Genomic DNA, 19,822 nt, shown 5'->3' on the forward strand with positions numbered 1-19,822 from the left:
TAGTCTCATGCGTGACTGTGCCTGTGTAACTATGTTCATTCTCGCGGCGAACCCGGGCATCAACCTGCACCCGGCTAGACCTCAGGCCACCAGCTCCACACTTGACCTTAGCCAAAAGGCCAAGGAGCCATCGGGCCCCCGACTCCGCTTATTCGTCCCCTGGACCCTTCCTTCCTTCCTCCCTTCCCCCTCCCTCTCGGCAAATATCAGGGCCCCTGCGTGAGCGAGAGGTCTCCCTCCAGGCCTCCCTCCAGGAGCAGCAGCTCCTTTGGTAGCCGGGCCCACACGCTCCATAGCCGCGGTCTCTCTCGTGACAAGATCTGGGTTCGGGGCTGCGAAATCAAACGCCAGGACTGAGAGCCAGGCTGCGGAGGGGTCGCAGGGAGGGGACGGGATGCTGTGTGCCCGCCCCCCCAGAGGCGCACAGCCTCCCCCCTCCCCGTCCCTCCCCCAGTGTCCTCAGGGGAAGCAAAACACTTTGTGGCCATTTCCCTGGCGTGGTCTCCGGAGACTCCCCTCTTCCTCCGTCCTCGGCAGCTCAGAGTGGCAGCACTTCTGTGGGGCCTTTGGGGAGCCCCCCACCCGCCCCCCTCCCTCTCCCTCCACTTCTGAAGGGGCCTCAAAGCCCTCTCGCCCCTTCGAAGTGCAAGAGGAGAAGGTGCTGGGAGCCTTCCACTAGTCGTGGCCGCACGGAGTCCCCCGGGCGGCAGTGTCCGCAGCTGCACGGTGAGTGGCGGCCTCTGCCCGGTGCCAGGCCTGGGCAGGACAGAGGGAGGCAGTCGGACACCATGGCCCTGCCCTCCCGAGGCTCAGAGCCTCAGGGATTTCCCTGGATCCCCCCGGTACCCCCTCGCCCCCTGCCCCAGCCAGCCAGCGTCTCAGAGCGGGCGCAGTGCCTGAGCCATCGACATGCCCAGAGCGCGTTCTGGAGCCAGCCTGGGACGCAAAGCTAAGAGCCGGTTCAACGCCCCACGTCCCAGCTGTGGACCCCGGCATGACCCGTGGCCATCATTCCCTCACTTTGCGCATCTGTAAAATGGGAACGACAGTCCCCATGACAAAAGTGAAGCCTCCGCAGGCTCAACCAGGGAAGTGACCTAGTGCGATGCGAGGCCCAACACGGCTCCTCGTGGCCCTGGACCCGCCTCTCCACCCCTCGAGCCTCAGTTTCCCACTTGAGGGCCCTGCCGGCTCAGTTCTGGATCCTGGGGGGTGGGGTGGGGGGCGGGCGCTGTGGCCCCTGCCGGTGACACAGTCTCTCAGCCCATCTCAGCATCTATCACGGGTGGGGATGAAGCTCGGGGTCCCTCACAGCCAGCCAGAGCGGGTCCCTGAGCCTTCCTTCTGTTCCCAGGCCCTTTGGAGGTGGGGAGCAATCTCCGTCTGTTCACACCCTTGGGCCCCGCCCGGTGGGGTCCCGAGCACCCCAGCTCCAGGCCACTCCTCCGGGGGGCTGCCCCTCCCGCCAAGGCTCTCCACCCCTGTATCCCCGGCCCTGGCCCCTCTCTCATCACGGCCTCCGCCACACGGTACCGTCTCCCCCAGACCAGGGCTGACGACCCAAACCTCTCACCCGGTCCCCAAGCGCCTGGTGAGCGGTCGCCCACGCCGTGGCTCCCGCGGGCCCCTCCGAGCCCCTCACCCGCCTCCCCCCGCCGGCTCCGGGCCCGTGGGGGCAGCCACGGCGCATCGAGCAGGGACGGAGTATTTGTTCCCCGGCGCCCTCCCTGCTGGTCCAGTGCGGTGTCACTTGCTGAGCGCCTGCCGTGTGCGGGGCCCCGGTTGGGTCCCAACCCCGCTGTCCCACAGCTGTGTGCCCTCGGGCAGCTCAGCTCATCCCTCCGGGGTGACGGCAGCCCCTTCTTGGGGGAGGTTTCCGGAAGATCAGGTGACCGGAAGCAGTAGAGGTGTGGCTGGCCCATGGGCTCGCTGTTAGCACGTCTCCAGGTGGCATCAGGAGGCGCGGTGTCTGCCCCACCTTCACAGCCCCAGCCCCCAGCTAGAAAGGGGGTCTTGCTGGCCCCAGCCCCTACCCCACAGCCCACGCCTCTCCCCGTGCTGCGTGGAGGCTGCTCCTTCCACCGGGGGAGGGTGAGCGCGGGTGGATGGTCACCTGAGACGCCATGAATTTGCTCGGGGCCGTCCCCAGCCGTGAACGGCGGTTTGGGTGTCCCTGGAAGCCGCCGGTCGCCTGATCCTGCTCTGGGGACCTCAGTCCTCTTGGGAATGAGACCCCTCAGGTCAGTGCCCTCCCCGGGAAGCAGGAGGACTGTGCTTGGTGGAGAGCCTGGGGGCCTGGGGTAATTCGCTCAATCCCCAGCTCCCTGCCTATAACGACAGGGCCTGGGGCGGACCCACAGGAAGGGGCAGTGGCTCCAGCCTGGGTCCCCCAGGACTCCCCAGAGCATGCACCGCCCCCATCGCCCAGCACTCAGCCCAGCACAGAGCGAGGGCCGCCGTGCTACAGCCCGGCCCGGTGGGCAATTGTGACGGACGGCCTGGGCCCACGGAGGGGTCCCTCCTTGCCCCTCGGCCGGCACCCCTGACTCCTCGGACGCGGAGCACGGGGTGAAGGCTGTGCCAGGCGTCAGGGCCGCTTGTGACTTTCCCCACTCGTGAGCTGACGTCCAGGAGGACTTCTGAGCAAGGCCAGGGAATCCGCAGCCCCCTGAAGAGCCCCAGGCCTCACCGGGAGCACGGCAATCCCATAATCGCCCCCATTAAGCCCCTCCCCCGCCGCTCCAGCTCCAGGCAGAGGTCAATACTAGTCATTTGCCAAATGCGACCGGGGAGCAGATGGGTCAGGTTACCCCTGCCTTGGTTCAGGAGACGCAGATGAAATGAAAACCCACCCAAGGGCCACGGGTGGTCAGGCTGTGACTGTGCCCCTGCTATGTGCCGCCACCGCACTGGTGCCGTAGGTTCTGGAGAAATCTCAGCTGTGAGGAAAGCTCAGGGGGCAGGTGGGGTTCCAAACCTAAAGGAGGAGCTCTCCCGCCAGACGCAGAGAGTGCAAAGGCCCTGGGGCAGAGCAGGCAGCCCGGACCGGCACCCACACTGCCCACTGGTCAGTCTCTGCAGCTCTTTGAGGCGTGTGTGCGGTTCGTCTGCGCCACAGGCTGGCTCGCCCCATGTCCCTTTGGCCGACTGGAGGGAAGGAGAAGAAGGATGTCCCCACCCAGGGCTGCTCCCCAGCTCGTGGAGGGAGCGCTTGGGATCGCCCCCACCCCATCATGAGTCTGCTGGGCCCTGGGGGAGTCACCAACATCCTCCGGCGGGTGGCTCTGTACCGGGCATCGAGCCAGGGGCCCTGCTCACCCCTTACAGCCCTCATGTGGGCGTTTGACAGGTAGGGAAACTGAGGCACAGAGAGCAGGAGCAGCCGGTCTCTGATGGGGCGGAGCTAAGACCCAGACGGGGGCCCTGTGAGCCCGGGGGGCCCCTGGGGCTGCATCTGTCCCCTCCCTTCCTGCCCCATTGCCAGCCCCGGCTCCGGCAGACGCCCCCTCTCTCCTGAACTGTTCCCTCTCTGCTGGGCTGTCCCCCTTCACGCTAGCTGCCCCCAAACCCTGAGCAGTGTGGCAAGTGGCCGCCTCCCGCCCCCGCCCCACCTCCAGCTCCCCCCGCGTCTCTGCTCTCCAGGGACCACGCTGGCCCGGCCGTCTCTGCCCTCCGCCCCCCTCACCTCCTCTCTCTCTCGGACATACCCCAGCCAGGCTTCCTCTCCCCGCCTACCGCGCCCGGGTCCACAGCACTCAACCTGCCACTTCACCAAACAGGCTTTCTTTCCTGAATTCTTCAAGCACTTTGGTCTGTTTGCTGCTTGTGATAGGAGAGAGGCTATCACACCGAGCTCACGGGCCGCCCGCTGGCCCAGCCTGCAGCCGCTGAATGCCTCATCATCCTCTATGCGCCGACAATCCCTAGAAGAGCCTGGGTCTTCTGCACACACAGGATCAGCCTCCATCGAGGCTCTGACGTTGAGACAACAACCATCTCGAATTGATGTTGAGCTGATTTACATCCGAGCCAGTGGCACCTCTGTGCTGGCACCTCCTCCTCCAAGGGAGCGGCTGCCCTGCCCGCCCCGTAAGGACAGCGTGTGAGGCTGCACGGGGAGGGTCTGCGCCCCTGGTAGGAGCCCTGCCCGCGCCTTCTCGGCTCTGTAGAACGGAGCGTGTCCTGTCTCGTCCTCGAGGAGCGTGGGGACAAGGATGTCCTCCACAGGACGGGCTGGGTGTGTCCCGGGACGCACCGCTCAGTTCCTGGAACCCTCCGCTCAGAATCCAACACAGCACAGGGTTGGGAGCGATCTGTCAAGGACATCGGCCAATTCTGTGAAAACGAAGTACAGGAGGGAGGCCCCGACAAAAAGGAGAAAATAAAGCCCACGTCCCCACGTGTGCGTTTCAGCCCCTCCCGCGCTTCATTGGCTGTCATCTTGTGTTTTACTGTGAAATAACATACCCTACACACAGGGGCTCACGGCGGGCCGTAGTTACACGGAGACCCTGTCCAAGCACCATCGTGAGGAACCAGGGCCCCAGGAGGAGCCCCGCGGCCGCCCTGCCCCCTGCCGCCCCCATGTTCAGCACCCGCCTCTGAGTGCAGGGGAAGTGGGTTCCGTCGAGACCAGGCGCGAGGCTCAGAGAGCAGCCCGTCCAGTTGGCGGCGGGGGAGGAGGAGGGCCAGGCTGCAGCTGGCATCTCATCCAGCGGGGAGGTTTCGACAAGTCTCCTTGTCTCTCCGCTGCCTTTTTTTTTTAAGTTAATTTATTTATTTGTTTATTGGCTGCGTTGGGTCTTCGCTGCTGCGCGCGGGCTTTCTCTAGTGGCGGCGAGCGGGGGCTGCTCTTCGTTGCGGTGCGCGGGCTTCTCATTGCGGTGGCTTCTCTTGCTGCGGAGCACGGGCTCTAGAGCGCAGGCTCAGTAGTCGTGGCGCACGGGCTTAGTTGCTCCGCGGCATGTGGGATCTTCCCGGACCAGGGCTCGAACCCGTGTCCCCTGCATCGGCGGGCGGATTCTTAACCACGGCGCCACCAGGGAAGTCCCTGTCCGCTGCCTTTTCTAATGTTTGCTCCCTGTGTCATTCTGCAAACATTTACAGCGCAACAATGCCACGTGGCATCCTAGGTGCCCTAGGGTGGGACTCGTGACCCTCCCCCCTGCTGGGTTTGCAGGGGGGACCCTGAGACCACATGCAGCTGGCACCCCACAGACGGGGCAGGACCGGGGTGAGGACCCCGAGTCGGGCTCCAGCCCAGAGGCCGTGCTGGGGAGGAACGCGGGCGCCGAGGGTGTGCGAACGGGCCCTCCAGGTCCACACCCGGAGGGGACGGCCGCAGATGCCCCCTCCTCCTCTGCAGCTGCCTGCTTCTCCTTCGCGATGGGACTCGTGGGAAGAGGAGTCGGGGCCAGGCTGGCAGTCACGCCTGCTCTGAGCCTCCCCCGCCTCGTCCGCCCCCCGAGCGCCAGAGCTCCCCTGATCCGCCAGAGGGGTCGCTGCCCTTCCGACACGGCATGGCGCTCGCCTCCCTGACCTGCTTCCCGCCCAGGCCAGGGCTGGCCAAGGTGGCGTTTGCCGAGGGGGTGGCCCAGGCTGCAGTCGGCACAGTCATTAGGACAGAGCGAGTCGGGCGGCCAGGCAGCAGCTGTCCCCACAGGCCCGATACGCCTGGGAACAGCTGGGGCTGGTCCTGCGGCAGCTGGACACGCCTCCTGGCCGGTCCAGGGACAATAATTAAGAATCAGGTTTCCGTTGAGAAGCCTTATTGCCGGGAGGGGTTGTAAATCAATGGACAACGTTTTTATCTCGGGACGAAAATTAATGATTCAGTGTCAAACATGCTCGCGCTCACTTCCCCGCCAGCAGGGCCGGCCGGACTCCGGGGTGGGCCTCCCAGGGCCCTCGACGGGTACAGAGGGAGACGGAGGCCGGGGGGGACGGGCCGGGGCAGGCACGCAGAGAGGAGGGGCCGTCCTGCATTTCAGGATAGCTCTGCAGCCCCAAAGCCCCCACCGAGTGCGCTGGAAGCCGGGTCAAGGCCCCGCTCCTCCCCAGACGGACACGCACGTGGCGGGCGCAGCAAAGCCGCCAGCCGAGCGGTGGGCGGGCTCCATCAGGGCCCCTTTTGCCCCTCCGCTCCACGGGCCCCACGGCCGTTGGCCAGGGCTCGGCCAGCTCGTCCTGCTGGGGTCCGGGTACGAAGCGGCAGCGACCGCGCCCGCCCTTGCGAAGCTTCGCCCCCAACATTTCTGGGAAGGCGCAGGTGTGCGGCGTGGAGGGCTCCGCCCACGGCGGGGGTGGGGCGGTCCTCGTTCGCTAAGGGCCGCGGGCCCCCCACCTGCACCTGCTGCCCCCGATCCTCCGGCCGCCGCCACCCCAGGTGCGGAAAGGCTCGGAGACGTGAAATGACCGGCTGCTCGCTGCACGCGGAGCCTTCCTGGAGCGTCGCTCCCGAGCGTCACCCCATCCTCCTGACGGGACCCTGGCGTCTGAGAGGTCGGGGTGTCCCATCAAGAGACAGGAAGGCAACCGGCTCCTGTGGCTTTGGTGCATCCACTCATTCATTCGTTCGTTCACACATTGGGCCAAACATAGAAGCAGCCTCTGGCTCACAGCCAGGCGGGGCGTCGGGGGGAGCCATGGGGGCAGGTGCCGTCCGGGGCCCCGGGCTGGCTGCCCGCTGAAGCTCTGATGGCCTCTAGAGGAGGGAGGTGAGTAGGCTGAGCCTAGAGGAGAGGCCGGAGCCCAGGGCCCTGCTGGGAAGAGAGCAGGCTGGGGCTGCGTGTGGGTGGGGGAGCCTGTCGCCGCGGCGTCTGAGCGGGACGCGTCCGAGAGCCTTGACTTCCCGGCACGGAATCGCCCGTGACCTCCGTAGCCTCTGAGGGCTCTCGGCTCCCGGGGCTCCAGGGTCCTCTGCCCTTAATTCTCCATCTCTCCGTCCGCAGGCTCCTTCCCCGCCTTCCCCCATCCGCCCTCCGCCTGTCCTGGGCTCTGAGCCTTTCAGCGCCCGGGCTTGTTGGAAGCAGAGGAGGGTGTGGACAGGGCCCTGGCGCCCTGGAGAGCAGAGTCCAGCGGGAACCGAGCAGGAGTTACTCCGAGGGAGGCCAGGGCTGGGTCAAGGCGTCCTCGCGGAGTGGCCGGGGCCAGGATGAGGGAGGGGCCTGGGGGATGGGGAGGCCCGAGCTTTAGGGGGGCGGGGAGGCAATGTGACAGAGGCCAGCTTGCCCGGGGCCCGCTCCCCACGGAGCCAGGCTTTAGCATTTATTTGGGGGGGAGGGTGGCGCCCGGCGCGGGCCGAGTCCAGGACCCCGTGTGTTCTGAGACAGGCCTGAGGGCAGTGTAGCTGCAGCAGGAGGGCGGAGGCAGGTGGGCCCACCAGCTCAGCAGGGGCCAGGCCTGCGCCGGCCAAATGCCCGGCGGAGCGGACTCTACCCGGAAGGCAGGGGAGGGCTGAGGTCAGACCTGACCTTGAGGAAGGTCCGTCTGGCGGCGGAGGGAGGGAAGAGATCGGGGAGGGTGCGGCTGGAGCAGAGAGGAGCGGGGTGGGGGGGGTCTGGGGTGGGTGGGCAGGGGCCGTGGAGCCAAGAGGAGGGCCACAGGCCATGTGTACGGTGGGGGCCGCGAGGGGGTGGCCAGGTGGGCTGCATGGAGGAACTGCCAGGCCTGCGCTGGACTTGGTGGGCTTTGTCCATTACTGCCCCAGGGTGGTGGGAGGCGTCGGGGCAAAGGCCAGGACATGAGAGGCACCGAGAAGCCATGGGGGCAGGGCCGCGGGGGGGGGGCGCCTATCTCCCCACCCCCAGGGAACTTTAAAATGCACAAAGCCCAGGATTTCTCAACTTCAACCTCACAGCGCCCTGGTGAGAGGGGCGCTGGTCCATCCTCTGCCTCCCTGAAAAGTTAGACGGTGGGAGAAGACAGAGCCTAGCAGAGGGGTTCTTGTCAGCGCTGGGCACAGCCATCTGGCCTGGAATCCCCGCCCGGCACGGCTTTCCCTCGTGGCTGGAGCCCCCTGAGCTCCAGTCGCCTCATCCTTAAGATGGGGTCACAGCCCCACCGTACCATCCTCCCAGGGAGGCTTTGCAAACTGTAGAGAGCCCTGAACTGGGGAGGGCAGGTTGATGTCCCCTGCCCATGGAGATCGAGATGCCCGCTAGCCCTTCCAGTGACTGAAAACGTAGTTCAAAGGAGAGGAGAGCGTTTGCGAGGGAAGTCTGCCGGCCCCTCCTGGTGTCCGTGTCGCCGCGGCCCTGTTACCCTCGGATATTAATATTTCCAACACCGATATTTACAAACCTCCCCAGAGGCTGCGCTGATGGAAACTTGGTGATCAGAGTCAGCTGAAAAGAGTATATTGATTGGGGGAAAAAAAGAGAGGTCACTTTTTTTTTTTAACCCAAACCTATAAAACACTGAAATCCATACACACCCAGTTCCCGGGCTGCACGGTGACATCCAACCCGGGCTGTGGTCTCGGTGGCCTGGTCAATACGGCTCCATTAAGGCGTGCCCACCCGCCCCGCCCGGGCCCCTGTGGCTGTCCACATTAATATGTGCCTCGCGTTTTAATTCTGCGTCCATTAGTATCACGTTGCCAGCTGATCGGCTCGGCTGTCGACCCTGGGGAAAGGCCCGCTCAGGGACCCTGTGCCCTGGGGATGTCCCCAGGGGACGTGGAGACGGCGGCGCTGGCCCAAGGGCGGAGGCCAGCCGCTTTCCCAGCGTCCGTCCTTCCGCACGGAATCTGGATGCCGGCTGCAGAAGCCTGAGGAGGGGCGACGTGAGGGGGTCAAGAGCGCCCAGGGGCCGCTTGGTGGTCTCGTTCAGAGAGCACCTCCCTCTGCGGCTGCGGTCAGCACCCCCCAAGCCGGGTCGGCCCCGGGCCGTGCAGGGCCAGGGGGTCACCTCTCTCCAGCATCTGCTGCCGCCAAGCACGGTGCGGGCCTTCAAGAGAGGGTCCCGGCCAGACCTCAGCTGACCAGCAGGCCCCTTAGGCGGGGAAGACGAACCCCAGCCCACGGCGGCCGCTGCACAGAGAAGGGCGTCCGGGGAGCCGCTGGAAGGAACCGGGACGCCCTCTAGGAGGGGACAGGGAGCCTGATGCTGTCTCCCCTGGGCTTCCAGAAAGGATGAAGGACGGAGGGGGGCCTGGATGCGAGCAGGAGACCTGCAGAACCAGCCGGGGTCATCCGGAGGCGAGAGGGCAGAGCCTGGGCTGCCGGCCTGGGGGCTGACAGAGGCATGGGCGGCTGGGCAGAACCCCTCTCCTCTGCCCGGGAGGCCGGCAGCCAGGGTCCCGCCACCCAACAAACAGCATCCCCGGAGGCCGGCCTCCCCCCCGCCCCACAGCCACCGGGAGAGCCCTGGAGACGGATGCCCGGTGGAAACGCATCCTCTGTGTGCAGCAGCCCCTCAGTCGGAGCAGGACCCCGACCTCTGTGCCCAGAGCTCTGAGTCCAAACTAAGCAGGACCGACAAACACTCTCTGAGCTGCTGACACACAGTCCAAAGTCCACGTCTAACGGCGACTTCCGGCGCGCGCCCGTCAGGCCCAGCTGCCTCTCTCCCCACAGGTACTCCCACCCCATCGTCAGCTCGGAAGTGAAGAGCAGCTGAAAACCTCTGAATGTGGGGAGGGAAGGGGTCGTGATCAGGACAGAGGCCAAAGAAGCAGTGGTAGCCTGACGGCAAAGGAAAAGTCTCTAGAGGCTCAGGGACCCCCGCATCCTGGCAGCGGGGCCTTCAGTACTGGTGCCGGCCGTCCTGCAGGCTCAGGATCCCTGCAGGAGCATCCAGGGCACTGCCCGCCCCCCCGATGTTTCTCCACAGTGTCTGTGCTCGGTCCCTGGGCGGGGGGCTGCAGGAACGAGGTGAATCAGGAACCTCCCTCCCCCTAGGAGCTCCCAGTTTATGGAATAAAACCCGATGACAAGGGTGGAACAGTCAGGGTAAAAATTGGGCCGCTGTGCCAGAGGCCAGTTTAAGAGGGTCTAAGCAAATCAAGTTCTTTATATCTGGCTCCTAACTGTGCAGAGACAGGGGAGCCGGGCTGGCAGGGCAGCCCCTTCCCCAGGCCGGTCCCATACCCTCTGCTCTGTCACCTGTCCCGGCGGTTCCCTCCTCTGCGCAGTTCTGAGAGGGCCGCGTCCACTCTGCATCAGCAGGGGCGGGGGCTGACCCTTCCCTCTTGGGCCGGCCTGAAGTGGCACCCCTCGCATCCCATCCCTGGAACTCGGTCCCACGGCCAAAGGCAGCCGCAGGTCGGGGGCTGGGATGTCATCATTCCAGGCCCCGGGTACGAGTCAGAGGTTCCGTTGCTACTAAAGACAAGAGAGCAGCGACGGGGACAGGTCAGAGTGGCTGCCCCTGCCGGTCTCCAAGGGGCTGGGAACAGACCCAGCCCGGCCCAGGCCATGCTCCTCCTACTTTCCTCCAGGTGTGAGCCACCCGGGTGTTCACCTGCTGTAGGCATGCATCCACGGACACACACGTGACAGCAGCGGTGCCTGCCCAGCCCGAGGACCTACGATAAAGTGTCACATGGAGGCTCAGGCCCCTCCTCCAACCCAGGGGTCTCCAGTCTGGGGAACCGCAGCCTTCACCTAGGGAATGAGCCGGCACCGCTAGAGACGGACAAGCCTGCCATCGTGCCCTCCCGTGTGAGGGCTCTTGGTGTCTGTGATCTGAGGACAACCGCTAAGGCCACGTGCCGGAGCTGCCGCGGGGATGCGGTGAGGTGATGCGGGCGCGGTGGAGCCCAGCCCGTGTGCCGCCAATGACATCAGCACCCGTAACTCTGTGAGGCCCTCACGCGGGAGCGATGGGAGGGTTTGGGAAGCAGCTGGTGGTGACGATTGTGCAACATTGTGACTGCAGTTCATGTCACTGAACTGCACACACTTGAAATATGGCTAAGGGGTCCCCTGGTGGTCCAGTAGTTAAGGCTCCACGCTTCTACTGCAGGAGCGAAGGGGTTCGATCCCTGGTCGGGGAAGTTCTGCAGGCCGCGTGGGGTGACCAAAAAAAAAAAAAAAAGATGGATTAAAAGGCAAATTCTATATTATATATTTAAGCACACGCCACTAAAGAGAAACAGCAGATCGCTTGGTTGGTGGAAGGCACCCAGCACCCCGGGAAAGGGCCTGCGGGAAGGGTAGGGGGTTTCTGTGTCTGGGGCACGGCTGGACTCGTCGGGAAGGAGGTGACCGCGGCTGGTGAAGGGGGCCTGGGTGGAAGGGGTGAGCATAGGGCAGGACTGGAGACACGCGGGCGAGAGCAGATCACATCCATCAGCGCTGCTCCGGGCTGCAGGCAGGGGCTGGGCGCTGAAAGGCCAGAGAGGAGCCGGTGGGGGCGCCGGCGCCGTGCCCCACCTGCCACCCTGGACCATCCCTCAACAAACTTCACACGTAAGCCCAGCGCCTCCTCTCGTGGGAGCACAGATACTCTCGGCTGCTCTGGTGAGCCACTGCATGGCAGCAGTTGCTGTTGGTACCGAAACGGTTTCTTGGGCAAACTGAGATCTCATTGTCAATACCAGCCTCTCTCTAAGGAAGTGAATGTAAAAATGTGATGCTTCTGGGACTTCCCTGGTGGCGCAGTGGTTGAGAATCCACCTGCCGATGCCGGGGACGCGGGTTCGAGCCCCGGTCCGGGAAGATCCCACATGCCGCGGAGCAACTAAGCCCACGTGCCACAGCTACTGAGCCTGCGCTCTAGAGCCCGCGAGCCACAACTACTGAGCCCGTGTGTCACGACTACTGAAGCTCGTGCGCCTAGAGCCCTTGCTCCGCCACAAGAGAAGCCACTGCAGTGAGAAGCCGGCGCACTGCAACAAAGACCCAACGCAGCCAAAAATAAATAAATTCATTAATTTTTTTTAAAAAAACGTGATGCTTCTGGCCTCTGAGCTCAGGCCGCTCTGGGTGCCCAGGTGGGGTCTTCATCTGACAGACTGTCCAACAGCTGAGGGTCCCCTCACTCCAATCACTGACATGTGTCCTTGACGGATCAATAAGTCACCCGAGGTTGTCCCCTCTCCCGTTGCAGAATTAATAGGCGGGATTTTTGTTGGTGTTGTAATGGCTGTGTGGCCCGGCTCACGTTACACAGAGCTGACGGCAGCGCACGCACGGGACAGACAGCCTGCTCCTCCACAGGGCTGGGCGCCAGGAGCCACAGGTGGGTGCCCCGGGCTGGGCCAAAGGACGTGGTGGCAGCTGCCAGGGGTCCCCTTCCTTCCCCTGGAGGCTGGGGTCTGGAGGCTGAGGACATCTGAGCTGCAAGGGCCCAGCCCAGGTCCCATTTGCAGATGGAAACCCAAGGGCGAAAGGTTTGCCCTGAGCCACATAGCAGGTAACTGAACGCCACGGTTTCGTTACATTTTTTTTCAGAATTCTTAAAATTCCTAAGCTTAGCACATAAAGTCCTTCATGAAAGAGCCCGGATTCCCCAGCCACTGGGGATCCCTAACCACACACTCACACAGGCGCACCCCTGCCTTCATCCTAAGGATGGAGGTCACTTCCCAAAGGCGATGCTGTCTCACACCACAGGGCCTTTGCACAAGCCGTGCCCTTTGCCCAGAGCGCTCCCTGCCTTTGCTCAGCCAATCTCTTCCCCTTTTCAAAACCCAGCTGGGAATCCTCTCCCCCGGGAACAATTTCCTCACCTCCGAGCTGGGCTGGGGGCTTCCCTCTGTCCCTGCACTTGTCACACTCTGTGGTGACACGCCTACCTCCCCCACAAAACCTTAGGGGTGGAGCCACACCTCCTCGATCTCCAGCCTCACACGTCCTGGTGCCTGGAGCAGAGTAGGCTCTCGATAAAAACTAACTGAAGGCGTGAACGTCTCCATTTTCCGCCAATAAGGTAACACTATAGCTCAGAGACTTTGACCCTTTGCCACCAGGCTGGTTTCACGGGAATCATCCCCTTTCTCTGACTGGGGGCCTGGTCCAGAGCCTGGTGCTGGGGGCCTCTCGAGGACCGAGCAGAGATGCTCGGGCTGTGGTCAGCTAGAGGATCCCCACCCTCAGAGGCCGTTCTGAGCCCCCAGCCCCACATGGAGTTGCCCACACACCAGTGGTCACTGTACCAGTGTCCTGGGGTGGCCGCAACAAAGGACCACAGACTGGGGGCCTTCAAACAACAGACATTTCTTCTCTCCAGTTCTGGAGGCCAGGAGCGAAATCAAGGTGTCGGCAGGGCTGGCTCCTTCGGAGGCCGTGAGGGAGAATCTAGTCCAGGCCCCTCTCCCAGCTTCTGGGGGTTTGCTGGCCATCTTTGGCGTTCCTTGTTTTGTAGAAGCATCACCTGTGTCTCTGCTTCTGTCATCACACAGGGTTCTGTCTGTGTCTTCACACGGCGCCCTCCTCCGTGGGTCCCCTCTTCTTACAAGGACACTAGTCATGCTGGATTTAAGGCGCACCAGGTTCCAGTGGGCCCTCATCTTAACACACATCTTTATGACGTCTGCAAAGACTCTAGGTCCAAATAAGGTCACATTCAAAGGCACCAGCGTTGGGACGTGGACACATCCCTTTGGGAGATGCAATTCACCCACAACCATCCCTGAAGCCATGGACCCATCTGAGGTTGTCCAAAGCCAGGGCATCAAGGGAGGAAGACAGGGCTCTGGCAAACCCCAGGGGCACCTGAGGGAGAGCTGGGCAGGGAAGGAGGAGCCCCGAGGGAGACACAGGAGCAGCGGAGAAGGAGGAGGACGATCTGATGAGGGTGAAGGAGGAGAAGCGGGTGCTTCAAGGAGGAAGACGGCCCAGCCCTGGGAACGCTGTTCTACGTCTCCTGAGACAAAGCCTGGGCGGCGTCCCTGGGATTTGGCTACAAGGAGGCCATGATCTCAGCAGGAGCCAAGGGCAGACTGCGGTGGGTAAGGAGGGCACAGGTAAGAGAAGTGAGAGAGTAAGGGAAGTGGTACCCACCCCGCCCAGGGGACTGGCTGGGAAAGGGAAGATCCAGTGGGAGGGCAGCGGGGGAGGGGAACTGGGTCCGAGGAGGAGACCTGGGGCTTTAAATGCCACTGGAGAGGCCCCGGAGGCTGGGGGGGCTGAGAGTCAGAGGGTGAGCAGGTGCCCAGAGGGAAGCAGAGGGTGCCCTGACCCGGAGGACGTGCGGGGCCAGGCAGGGTACAGCCAGGAGCCCAGTCCAGCCTGTGGCTCCTCCTCCCTCCATCAACAGCAGGGAGGGTGACCCCAGGCTCTGGGCAGAGGGGGGCGCCCGAGTCCCTGGGCCAGGGCAGCTCCCTCCTCAGTAGAGCTTGTGATCCACAGTACTTAAAGGTTCTGGCACACACGGGTCCCTGAATCGGTCTCAGTCCTGATGCCCTTCTGTCCTCGTCCTCACACCTGCCAGCAGGTCTCCTCGGCTTCCCGCGTCTCCCCTCTCCCCAGCCTGGCTCTGCCGTGCCAGGCCACCGTCCTCTTGGCCCGGGATGGTCCACTGCCCAAACAACAGCCAAAAGGAGCTGTAGAAAGTATAAATCATCATCAAAAACAGTGTAAAGAACAGGGAACTTCAACCCACAGCCTGGGAGAAAGTATTTGCAACATGCGTGATGGATGAAGAATTTATGTACAAATATATAAAGAGTCCCTACAAATCAATAGGAAAAGAAGTTTTAAGTAGGAAAAGATACAAACAGTGTTTCACAAAAGAGGAAGAAGGAACGGCCCCCGAACTGATGGAGAAATGATCTATGTCAGCCATGAGGGAAGTACAAATGGATGACAAGGAAAGGCCATCTCACGCCCAGCGGCCTGGTGACGTTCAGTCCCACCCTCAGGAATAGCGCTGAGGACGTGGAGAGAGGGAAGGTCTGTACAAGCCCCTTGGGAGGCAGGTTCTCTCGGGCCTTCTGAGGATTGGAGTCAACGCGCAGAGCTTCTGCGAACGCGGGGTCCTGGGTGTGTTCCGAGGGCAGCTCCTGTGTGTGGCCGGGGCTGTCTCTCATCCTCAAATCGCAGGTGAGGGAGCTGAAGGGCGGGAAGGAGATCCGACTTGCGAGCCAGTCTCTGGCATGGCGCCGCCTCCTGCCCGCGATGCTGCAGCCTCGCTGGGCTCCGGCTCTACAGTCTTGAGAAACTGGCAAGGAGGGAACAGGAAAACTAGAACAGGCGGACAAGGTCAGGGGGGGCTCAGACGGGACCCCGCCCGCTTGCGACAAGGGGATGCACGAGTCCTTCCCTGTGTGCAGCTCAGCCGTTCGTACCGGGAAGCTGTGATCCGTGATCGAGTCCAGACAAGGGCAGCACCAGCTCAAGACTCCTTGTCTGGAGGCAGGCGCCGGAGACTCATCACCCCTGGGGGTCCCGAGAACACAGTCGCCCAGCTTTTGTGAGAACAGATGTTTTCTTGAAATTAACAAGCCTGTGAAATGGCACCCCAGGCGGTTAAAGCTAAGCCATAGAAGTGAACGGTTGTCCCCCCTCCAAGGAGCCAAGAGGAAATTAGCAGAAGGATGGAGGTAACCAGGGGCGGAGGGAGGGGCAGGGGGCCCTGGGTAGAGCTTACGTTTGGGGTTGGATTAGTGAGGGCTCGCCAGAGAAACAGAACAACAGGAGACAGAGAGAAAGGAGATAAATATATAAAGAAAGGGCTCTAGGTACAGATAAGGATATAGATACAGATACACGTGTACAGGTGTACGGATATAGATACAAAGAGATTTTTTTATAAGGAATTGCCCCCAGGATTATGCAGGAGGCTGGCAAATCCAAAGTCTGCAGAGCTGATGTCTCAGTTGGAGCCCAAAGGCCAGAAGCTGCTGTAGAACCAGGAAGACCCGACGGTCCAGTTGTTGGAGGGCCGGCCGGCAGGAGAATTCCCTCGGACTTGGGGCGGGTCAGCCTTTCTGTTCTATTCGGGCCTTCAAGGGGTTTGGTGGTGCCCGCCTGCGTGGGCAGTGGGCAGTGTGCTCTATTCAGTCAACTGATTCACATGCTAACCTCATCCAAAAGCCCCCTCACACACACACACCCAGAATCCTGTTTGACCAAACACCTGGGCACCTGTAGGCCAGGCAAGCTGACAGGTAAAATTCACCATCACAGGGGAGCTGAAAAAGTTTTGGGTAAAAATAGTGGTGCTGGGTACACACTGAATGTATGTAACGCCACTGAATTATACACTTACAGATTATTAAATCATAAACATGATGTTAAGTATATTTTACCACAATTTTTTAAAAAAATGCACAGTGCAGATTTTTACAGTTGCTCCATTTTATAGGTTAGGAAAAATGTATATGATTCTTGCTTCGGCAGCACATACACAAAGATTGGGACAGTACAGGGAAGCTTAGCGTGGCCCCCTGTGCGAGGGTGGCCTGCAAATTGGTGAAGAAGTCCATGCTTTTTTAAAGAAGCTATAGGCAGCCAAACCGTTCCCACAAGGTTCCAAGCTGGGGTTGGCAGACTGTCCTCAGAGGACCAGAGACCAACACTTCGGCTTTGCCATCCAGCCTCCGCTGCTCTCGGATCAGGAAGGCAGCCAGAGACTTCGGGTGAGTGAGTGAGTGTGGCTGGCTTCCAATAAAACTTTATTTATACTCACAGACATTTGAATTTCATGTAAGATTTTCACATGTCACACAGAACACCTTTTTTTTTTTTTTTTCAGTCTTCGAAAAACATAAAAACCATTCTTGGGTGGCCAGGTGTACAAAAATAGACCGTGGGCTGGATGTGGCCAGTCAATGGTAGTTTGCTGACCCTGGCGCTAAGCAAAGAGGAGCCAGGGCTAGGCTCCCCGGTGGGCGCCAACCCCAAGCCCAGCCGAGGGGGCTCAGCCATGCCTGGGTCCCCAGGGGGTGCTAGGTGGGGGAGGGCGTAAGGAGAAATAAGGAGGCAGGTCCCTGGGGACCCAGAAGTGCCAACAGCCAGGGGGGAGCAGAGCTGGGCTTGCGGGGGGGCCGGGGATCTGACCCCACCGCCTTCTCACCCTGGACCGCACGTCCTCCTGGTGCCCCAGCCTCTCCCACTGTGCCCCGTCTCACCCTCCTGCCCTCTCAGCGTCAAGGAAGGCAATGCCCGCTGCTCTGGAAGGCCATGTGGGCAACGGGCCGCGAAGGGGACCGTCAGGGTTGCTGGCGACTGAGACATCTGCCGGGACGCAGGACGTCCAGCGCCCAAATGCACCCAGTGCCAGGGAAGCCGGGACGCTCAGCCTCTCTCCAGTCACCCTGGCTGGTGCAAAAAGCCGCAGGAGAAGGGGGACACAGAAGACAAGTGCCTCACAGCCCCCGGCCCCGGGCATCAGGCCTGGCACGGACGGGTGTGCAAGAGCCGGGCGTGGTTTCCGCACCTACGGGAACGGGAGGTGCAGTGAGCGAGGGCAAAGGTGCAGTACACACGACAGGAGGGGCGCTGCTCCCAGACGCGGCGCACGGCAAAGGACTGGATGATGCCACGTTTCCAAAGCTCGGGACAGGGGACTGCTCCGCAGGGACCGCCTCTGAGGAAACCCGGGCGGCACAGGCACTTCCGGCCGCCGCTCCCTGGGTCCTGACCCGCTGCCGGCCCCTCAGGGGTGCTCAGTCTGGAGGTGCCCCCATCGCACAGGCAGGGTCGCACAGCCCTCCTCGGGCATCTTCACCGGGGCAGGGCACTTGCCACTTACCCACGTGACAGCCCTTACCGAGTGCCTCCGTGCGTCTGGGACGGAAGACTCCTTATGGCGTTGTGTTCTTTAACGCCCGCAGGGCCCCCCGGGGGGGTAGGTGTTTTTAATCCCATTTTACAGATGAGAAAACTAAGGCCAAAGAGGTGAAGTCAGTGTCCTAAAGTGACACTGGGCCCCAAGATGAACCCCTGCCCCGTCCTCCTGACTTACAGCCTTTTCCTGAGCTTAAGGAAAGGGGGTTCTGATGTCTGGGCTTCCTCCCCAGGAACCCCAAACTCACAGCCCAGACCCTAGACCCAAGGGCAGCCCTCTTCCCTGCTGGAGGCGCTGCCGGCATTCTGCGTACAAAGGCCCCGACAAGACGGGTCATCAGCGTGAAATCATCGCCATCAGCAGGGCCCGGCCGCCAGCCTCTCATTATCGCCAAATGAATGACTCCGTTTAGAGAAGTCGTTTGGGGCGCTGTCCCAGACAATGACTCCTGTCAAAAGATTTACCGAAACTCATGGGCGATGCAGCGGGAGGCCCCGTGGGCCTGGCCTCAGCGTTTATCCTGCAGAAAACAAAGATTGCAGCATGGACCATTTTGCCGCTGAAATTCATGCCTTTTGACCCCAAATGGAGAGATAATCCCAGGGCTTGTTTCCGCCTGAGCCTGGAGATGTTGTAAATAGCTGGCTCTGAAGCGGAACCTCACACGGGCCTCGGTTGGAAGGCAGGCCATGGAGCAGACTGTGGAAGGACATGGCTCGCTGATGCTCTCCGTCTCGCCGCCCCCGTAGGTAGCATCCCCCAGGGGCCTTTCTATTCTAAAGTTGGGTGCCGGGAAGAGCTCTGGCTCAAGGAGGAAGTTATATGCTTTCTCCATCCCCCAGCGAAGACTGTAAACTTGATCGCGATTTATTTTCCTCTTGGCTGCCAGGAAGCTCAGAGCCAAGAAAGAACCTAAGTGCATTAGCAACTGTCGGTCCTTTGTAAGATAATACCTGCATTCTCTCTTACACTAGCATTGTGGCTTCTGTGGTCTGGATTTTATTATGTTTGTCTAATGTGCCTCGCACTGTAAGGCGCTTCGAATCCTTTGTTGAAAGGGTGGGGGTATGAGTAAGATAAAATAACCAAGCAGAGTGAGGAGGGGAGAACAGCAGGCCGGGGACTGTGACCTGCTTCTGGCTGTGGCAGCTGCCCAGCTATTTGACCCGTGGACTGAGTGAAACGTATGTGTCCTGCCTGGGTATGACTCTGGGTCTAGACCAGCCTGGGTCACCCTCAACCGTGCACCTGTCCCTGAGCATTCCGGATGCTCCACCAGGACTGTACCGGTCAGCTTTGCCTGGTAACAAGCATCCCCTGGTTTCACAGCAGCACACATCGATCTTTCACTCAGAGCCCGTGTCAGCGGCTCAGCTGTGCCCCAATTTTTTGACACTCAGAGCCCGTGTCAGCGGCTCAGCTGTGCCCCGTGACCTCCCATCCCAGGACCCAGGCTGAAGGGCAGGCAATTTGGAACATGCTTTCCTCGTGGAAGAGTGAGAGGGCTGGAGAAAACCTGGAATGGCCCCTTCAGCTCCTGCTCCAGCATATCTGGGCCCCCCACCGCCGTGCCACCATCGGTGGGCGGGAGGTAGACGCCACCCCCAGGAAGCACCGCGGCCATGCGTTAGGGCACCAGAGGCTTGGATGGACAGCTTCCAGGAAGGCGGAACGGAGAGCCAAAAGCACTAACGCAATTTGCCACAAAGACCCCAGAAGGGAAGACCCATACAGGCAGGGTCCCGGCTGGTCTGCTCGCCCACCCGCGGGAAGACCAGGCACTTCGCGGGAGCTCCATATACACTGCTTGAACACGCAAACGATGAACGGATAGCTAACGGGCCGAATGAGCGACCAGCGGGCCCTAGACGCGGGCGTGTGTCAGCCTCCACTGCTTCAGTGTCTTCTCCTGCCTGTGAACCAGCCAGCAGCTCTCTCTTAATGAGACGGGAAGGCAGGAGGACACTGGCAACCTCACAGCACGGTGCGTGGCTGCCCCTGGTACCTACCTGGCCCGTGGCACAGGGTCAGGAAGGCAGCTTCCTTTGGCTCCATCTCCTTTCAGGAGGAGGTCTCATTTCAGCTGGAAACACCCCGCGACAGACACAAAAGAAGTGTACATATTACAGTTATCACACACGTT

The 19,822-nt window shown here is 61.8% G+C and overlaps 1 non-coding gene across 1 annotated transcript; it reads left to right on the top strand.

Moving 5' to 3' along the window:
* Positions 1-16,277: 16,277 nt before the first annotated feature.
* Positions 16,278-16,381, top strand: LOC131759016 (U6 spliceosomal RNA). The gene has a single exon (XR_009336353.1). It is a non-coding gene; the product is annotated as a U6 spliceosomal RNA (small nuclear RNA).
* The last annotated feature ends 3,441 nt before the right edge of the window (positions 16,382-19,822 follow it).

Source organism: Kogia breviceps, chromosome 6 (genome assembly GCF_026419965.1).
Source record: "Kogia breviceps isolate mKogBre1 chromosome 6, mKogBre1 haplotype 1, whole genome shotgun sequence".
In the NCBI taxonomy this organism is placed as follows: Eukaryota; Metazoa; Chordata; class Mammalia; order Artiodactyla; family Physeteridae; genus Kogia; species Kogia breviceps.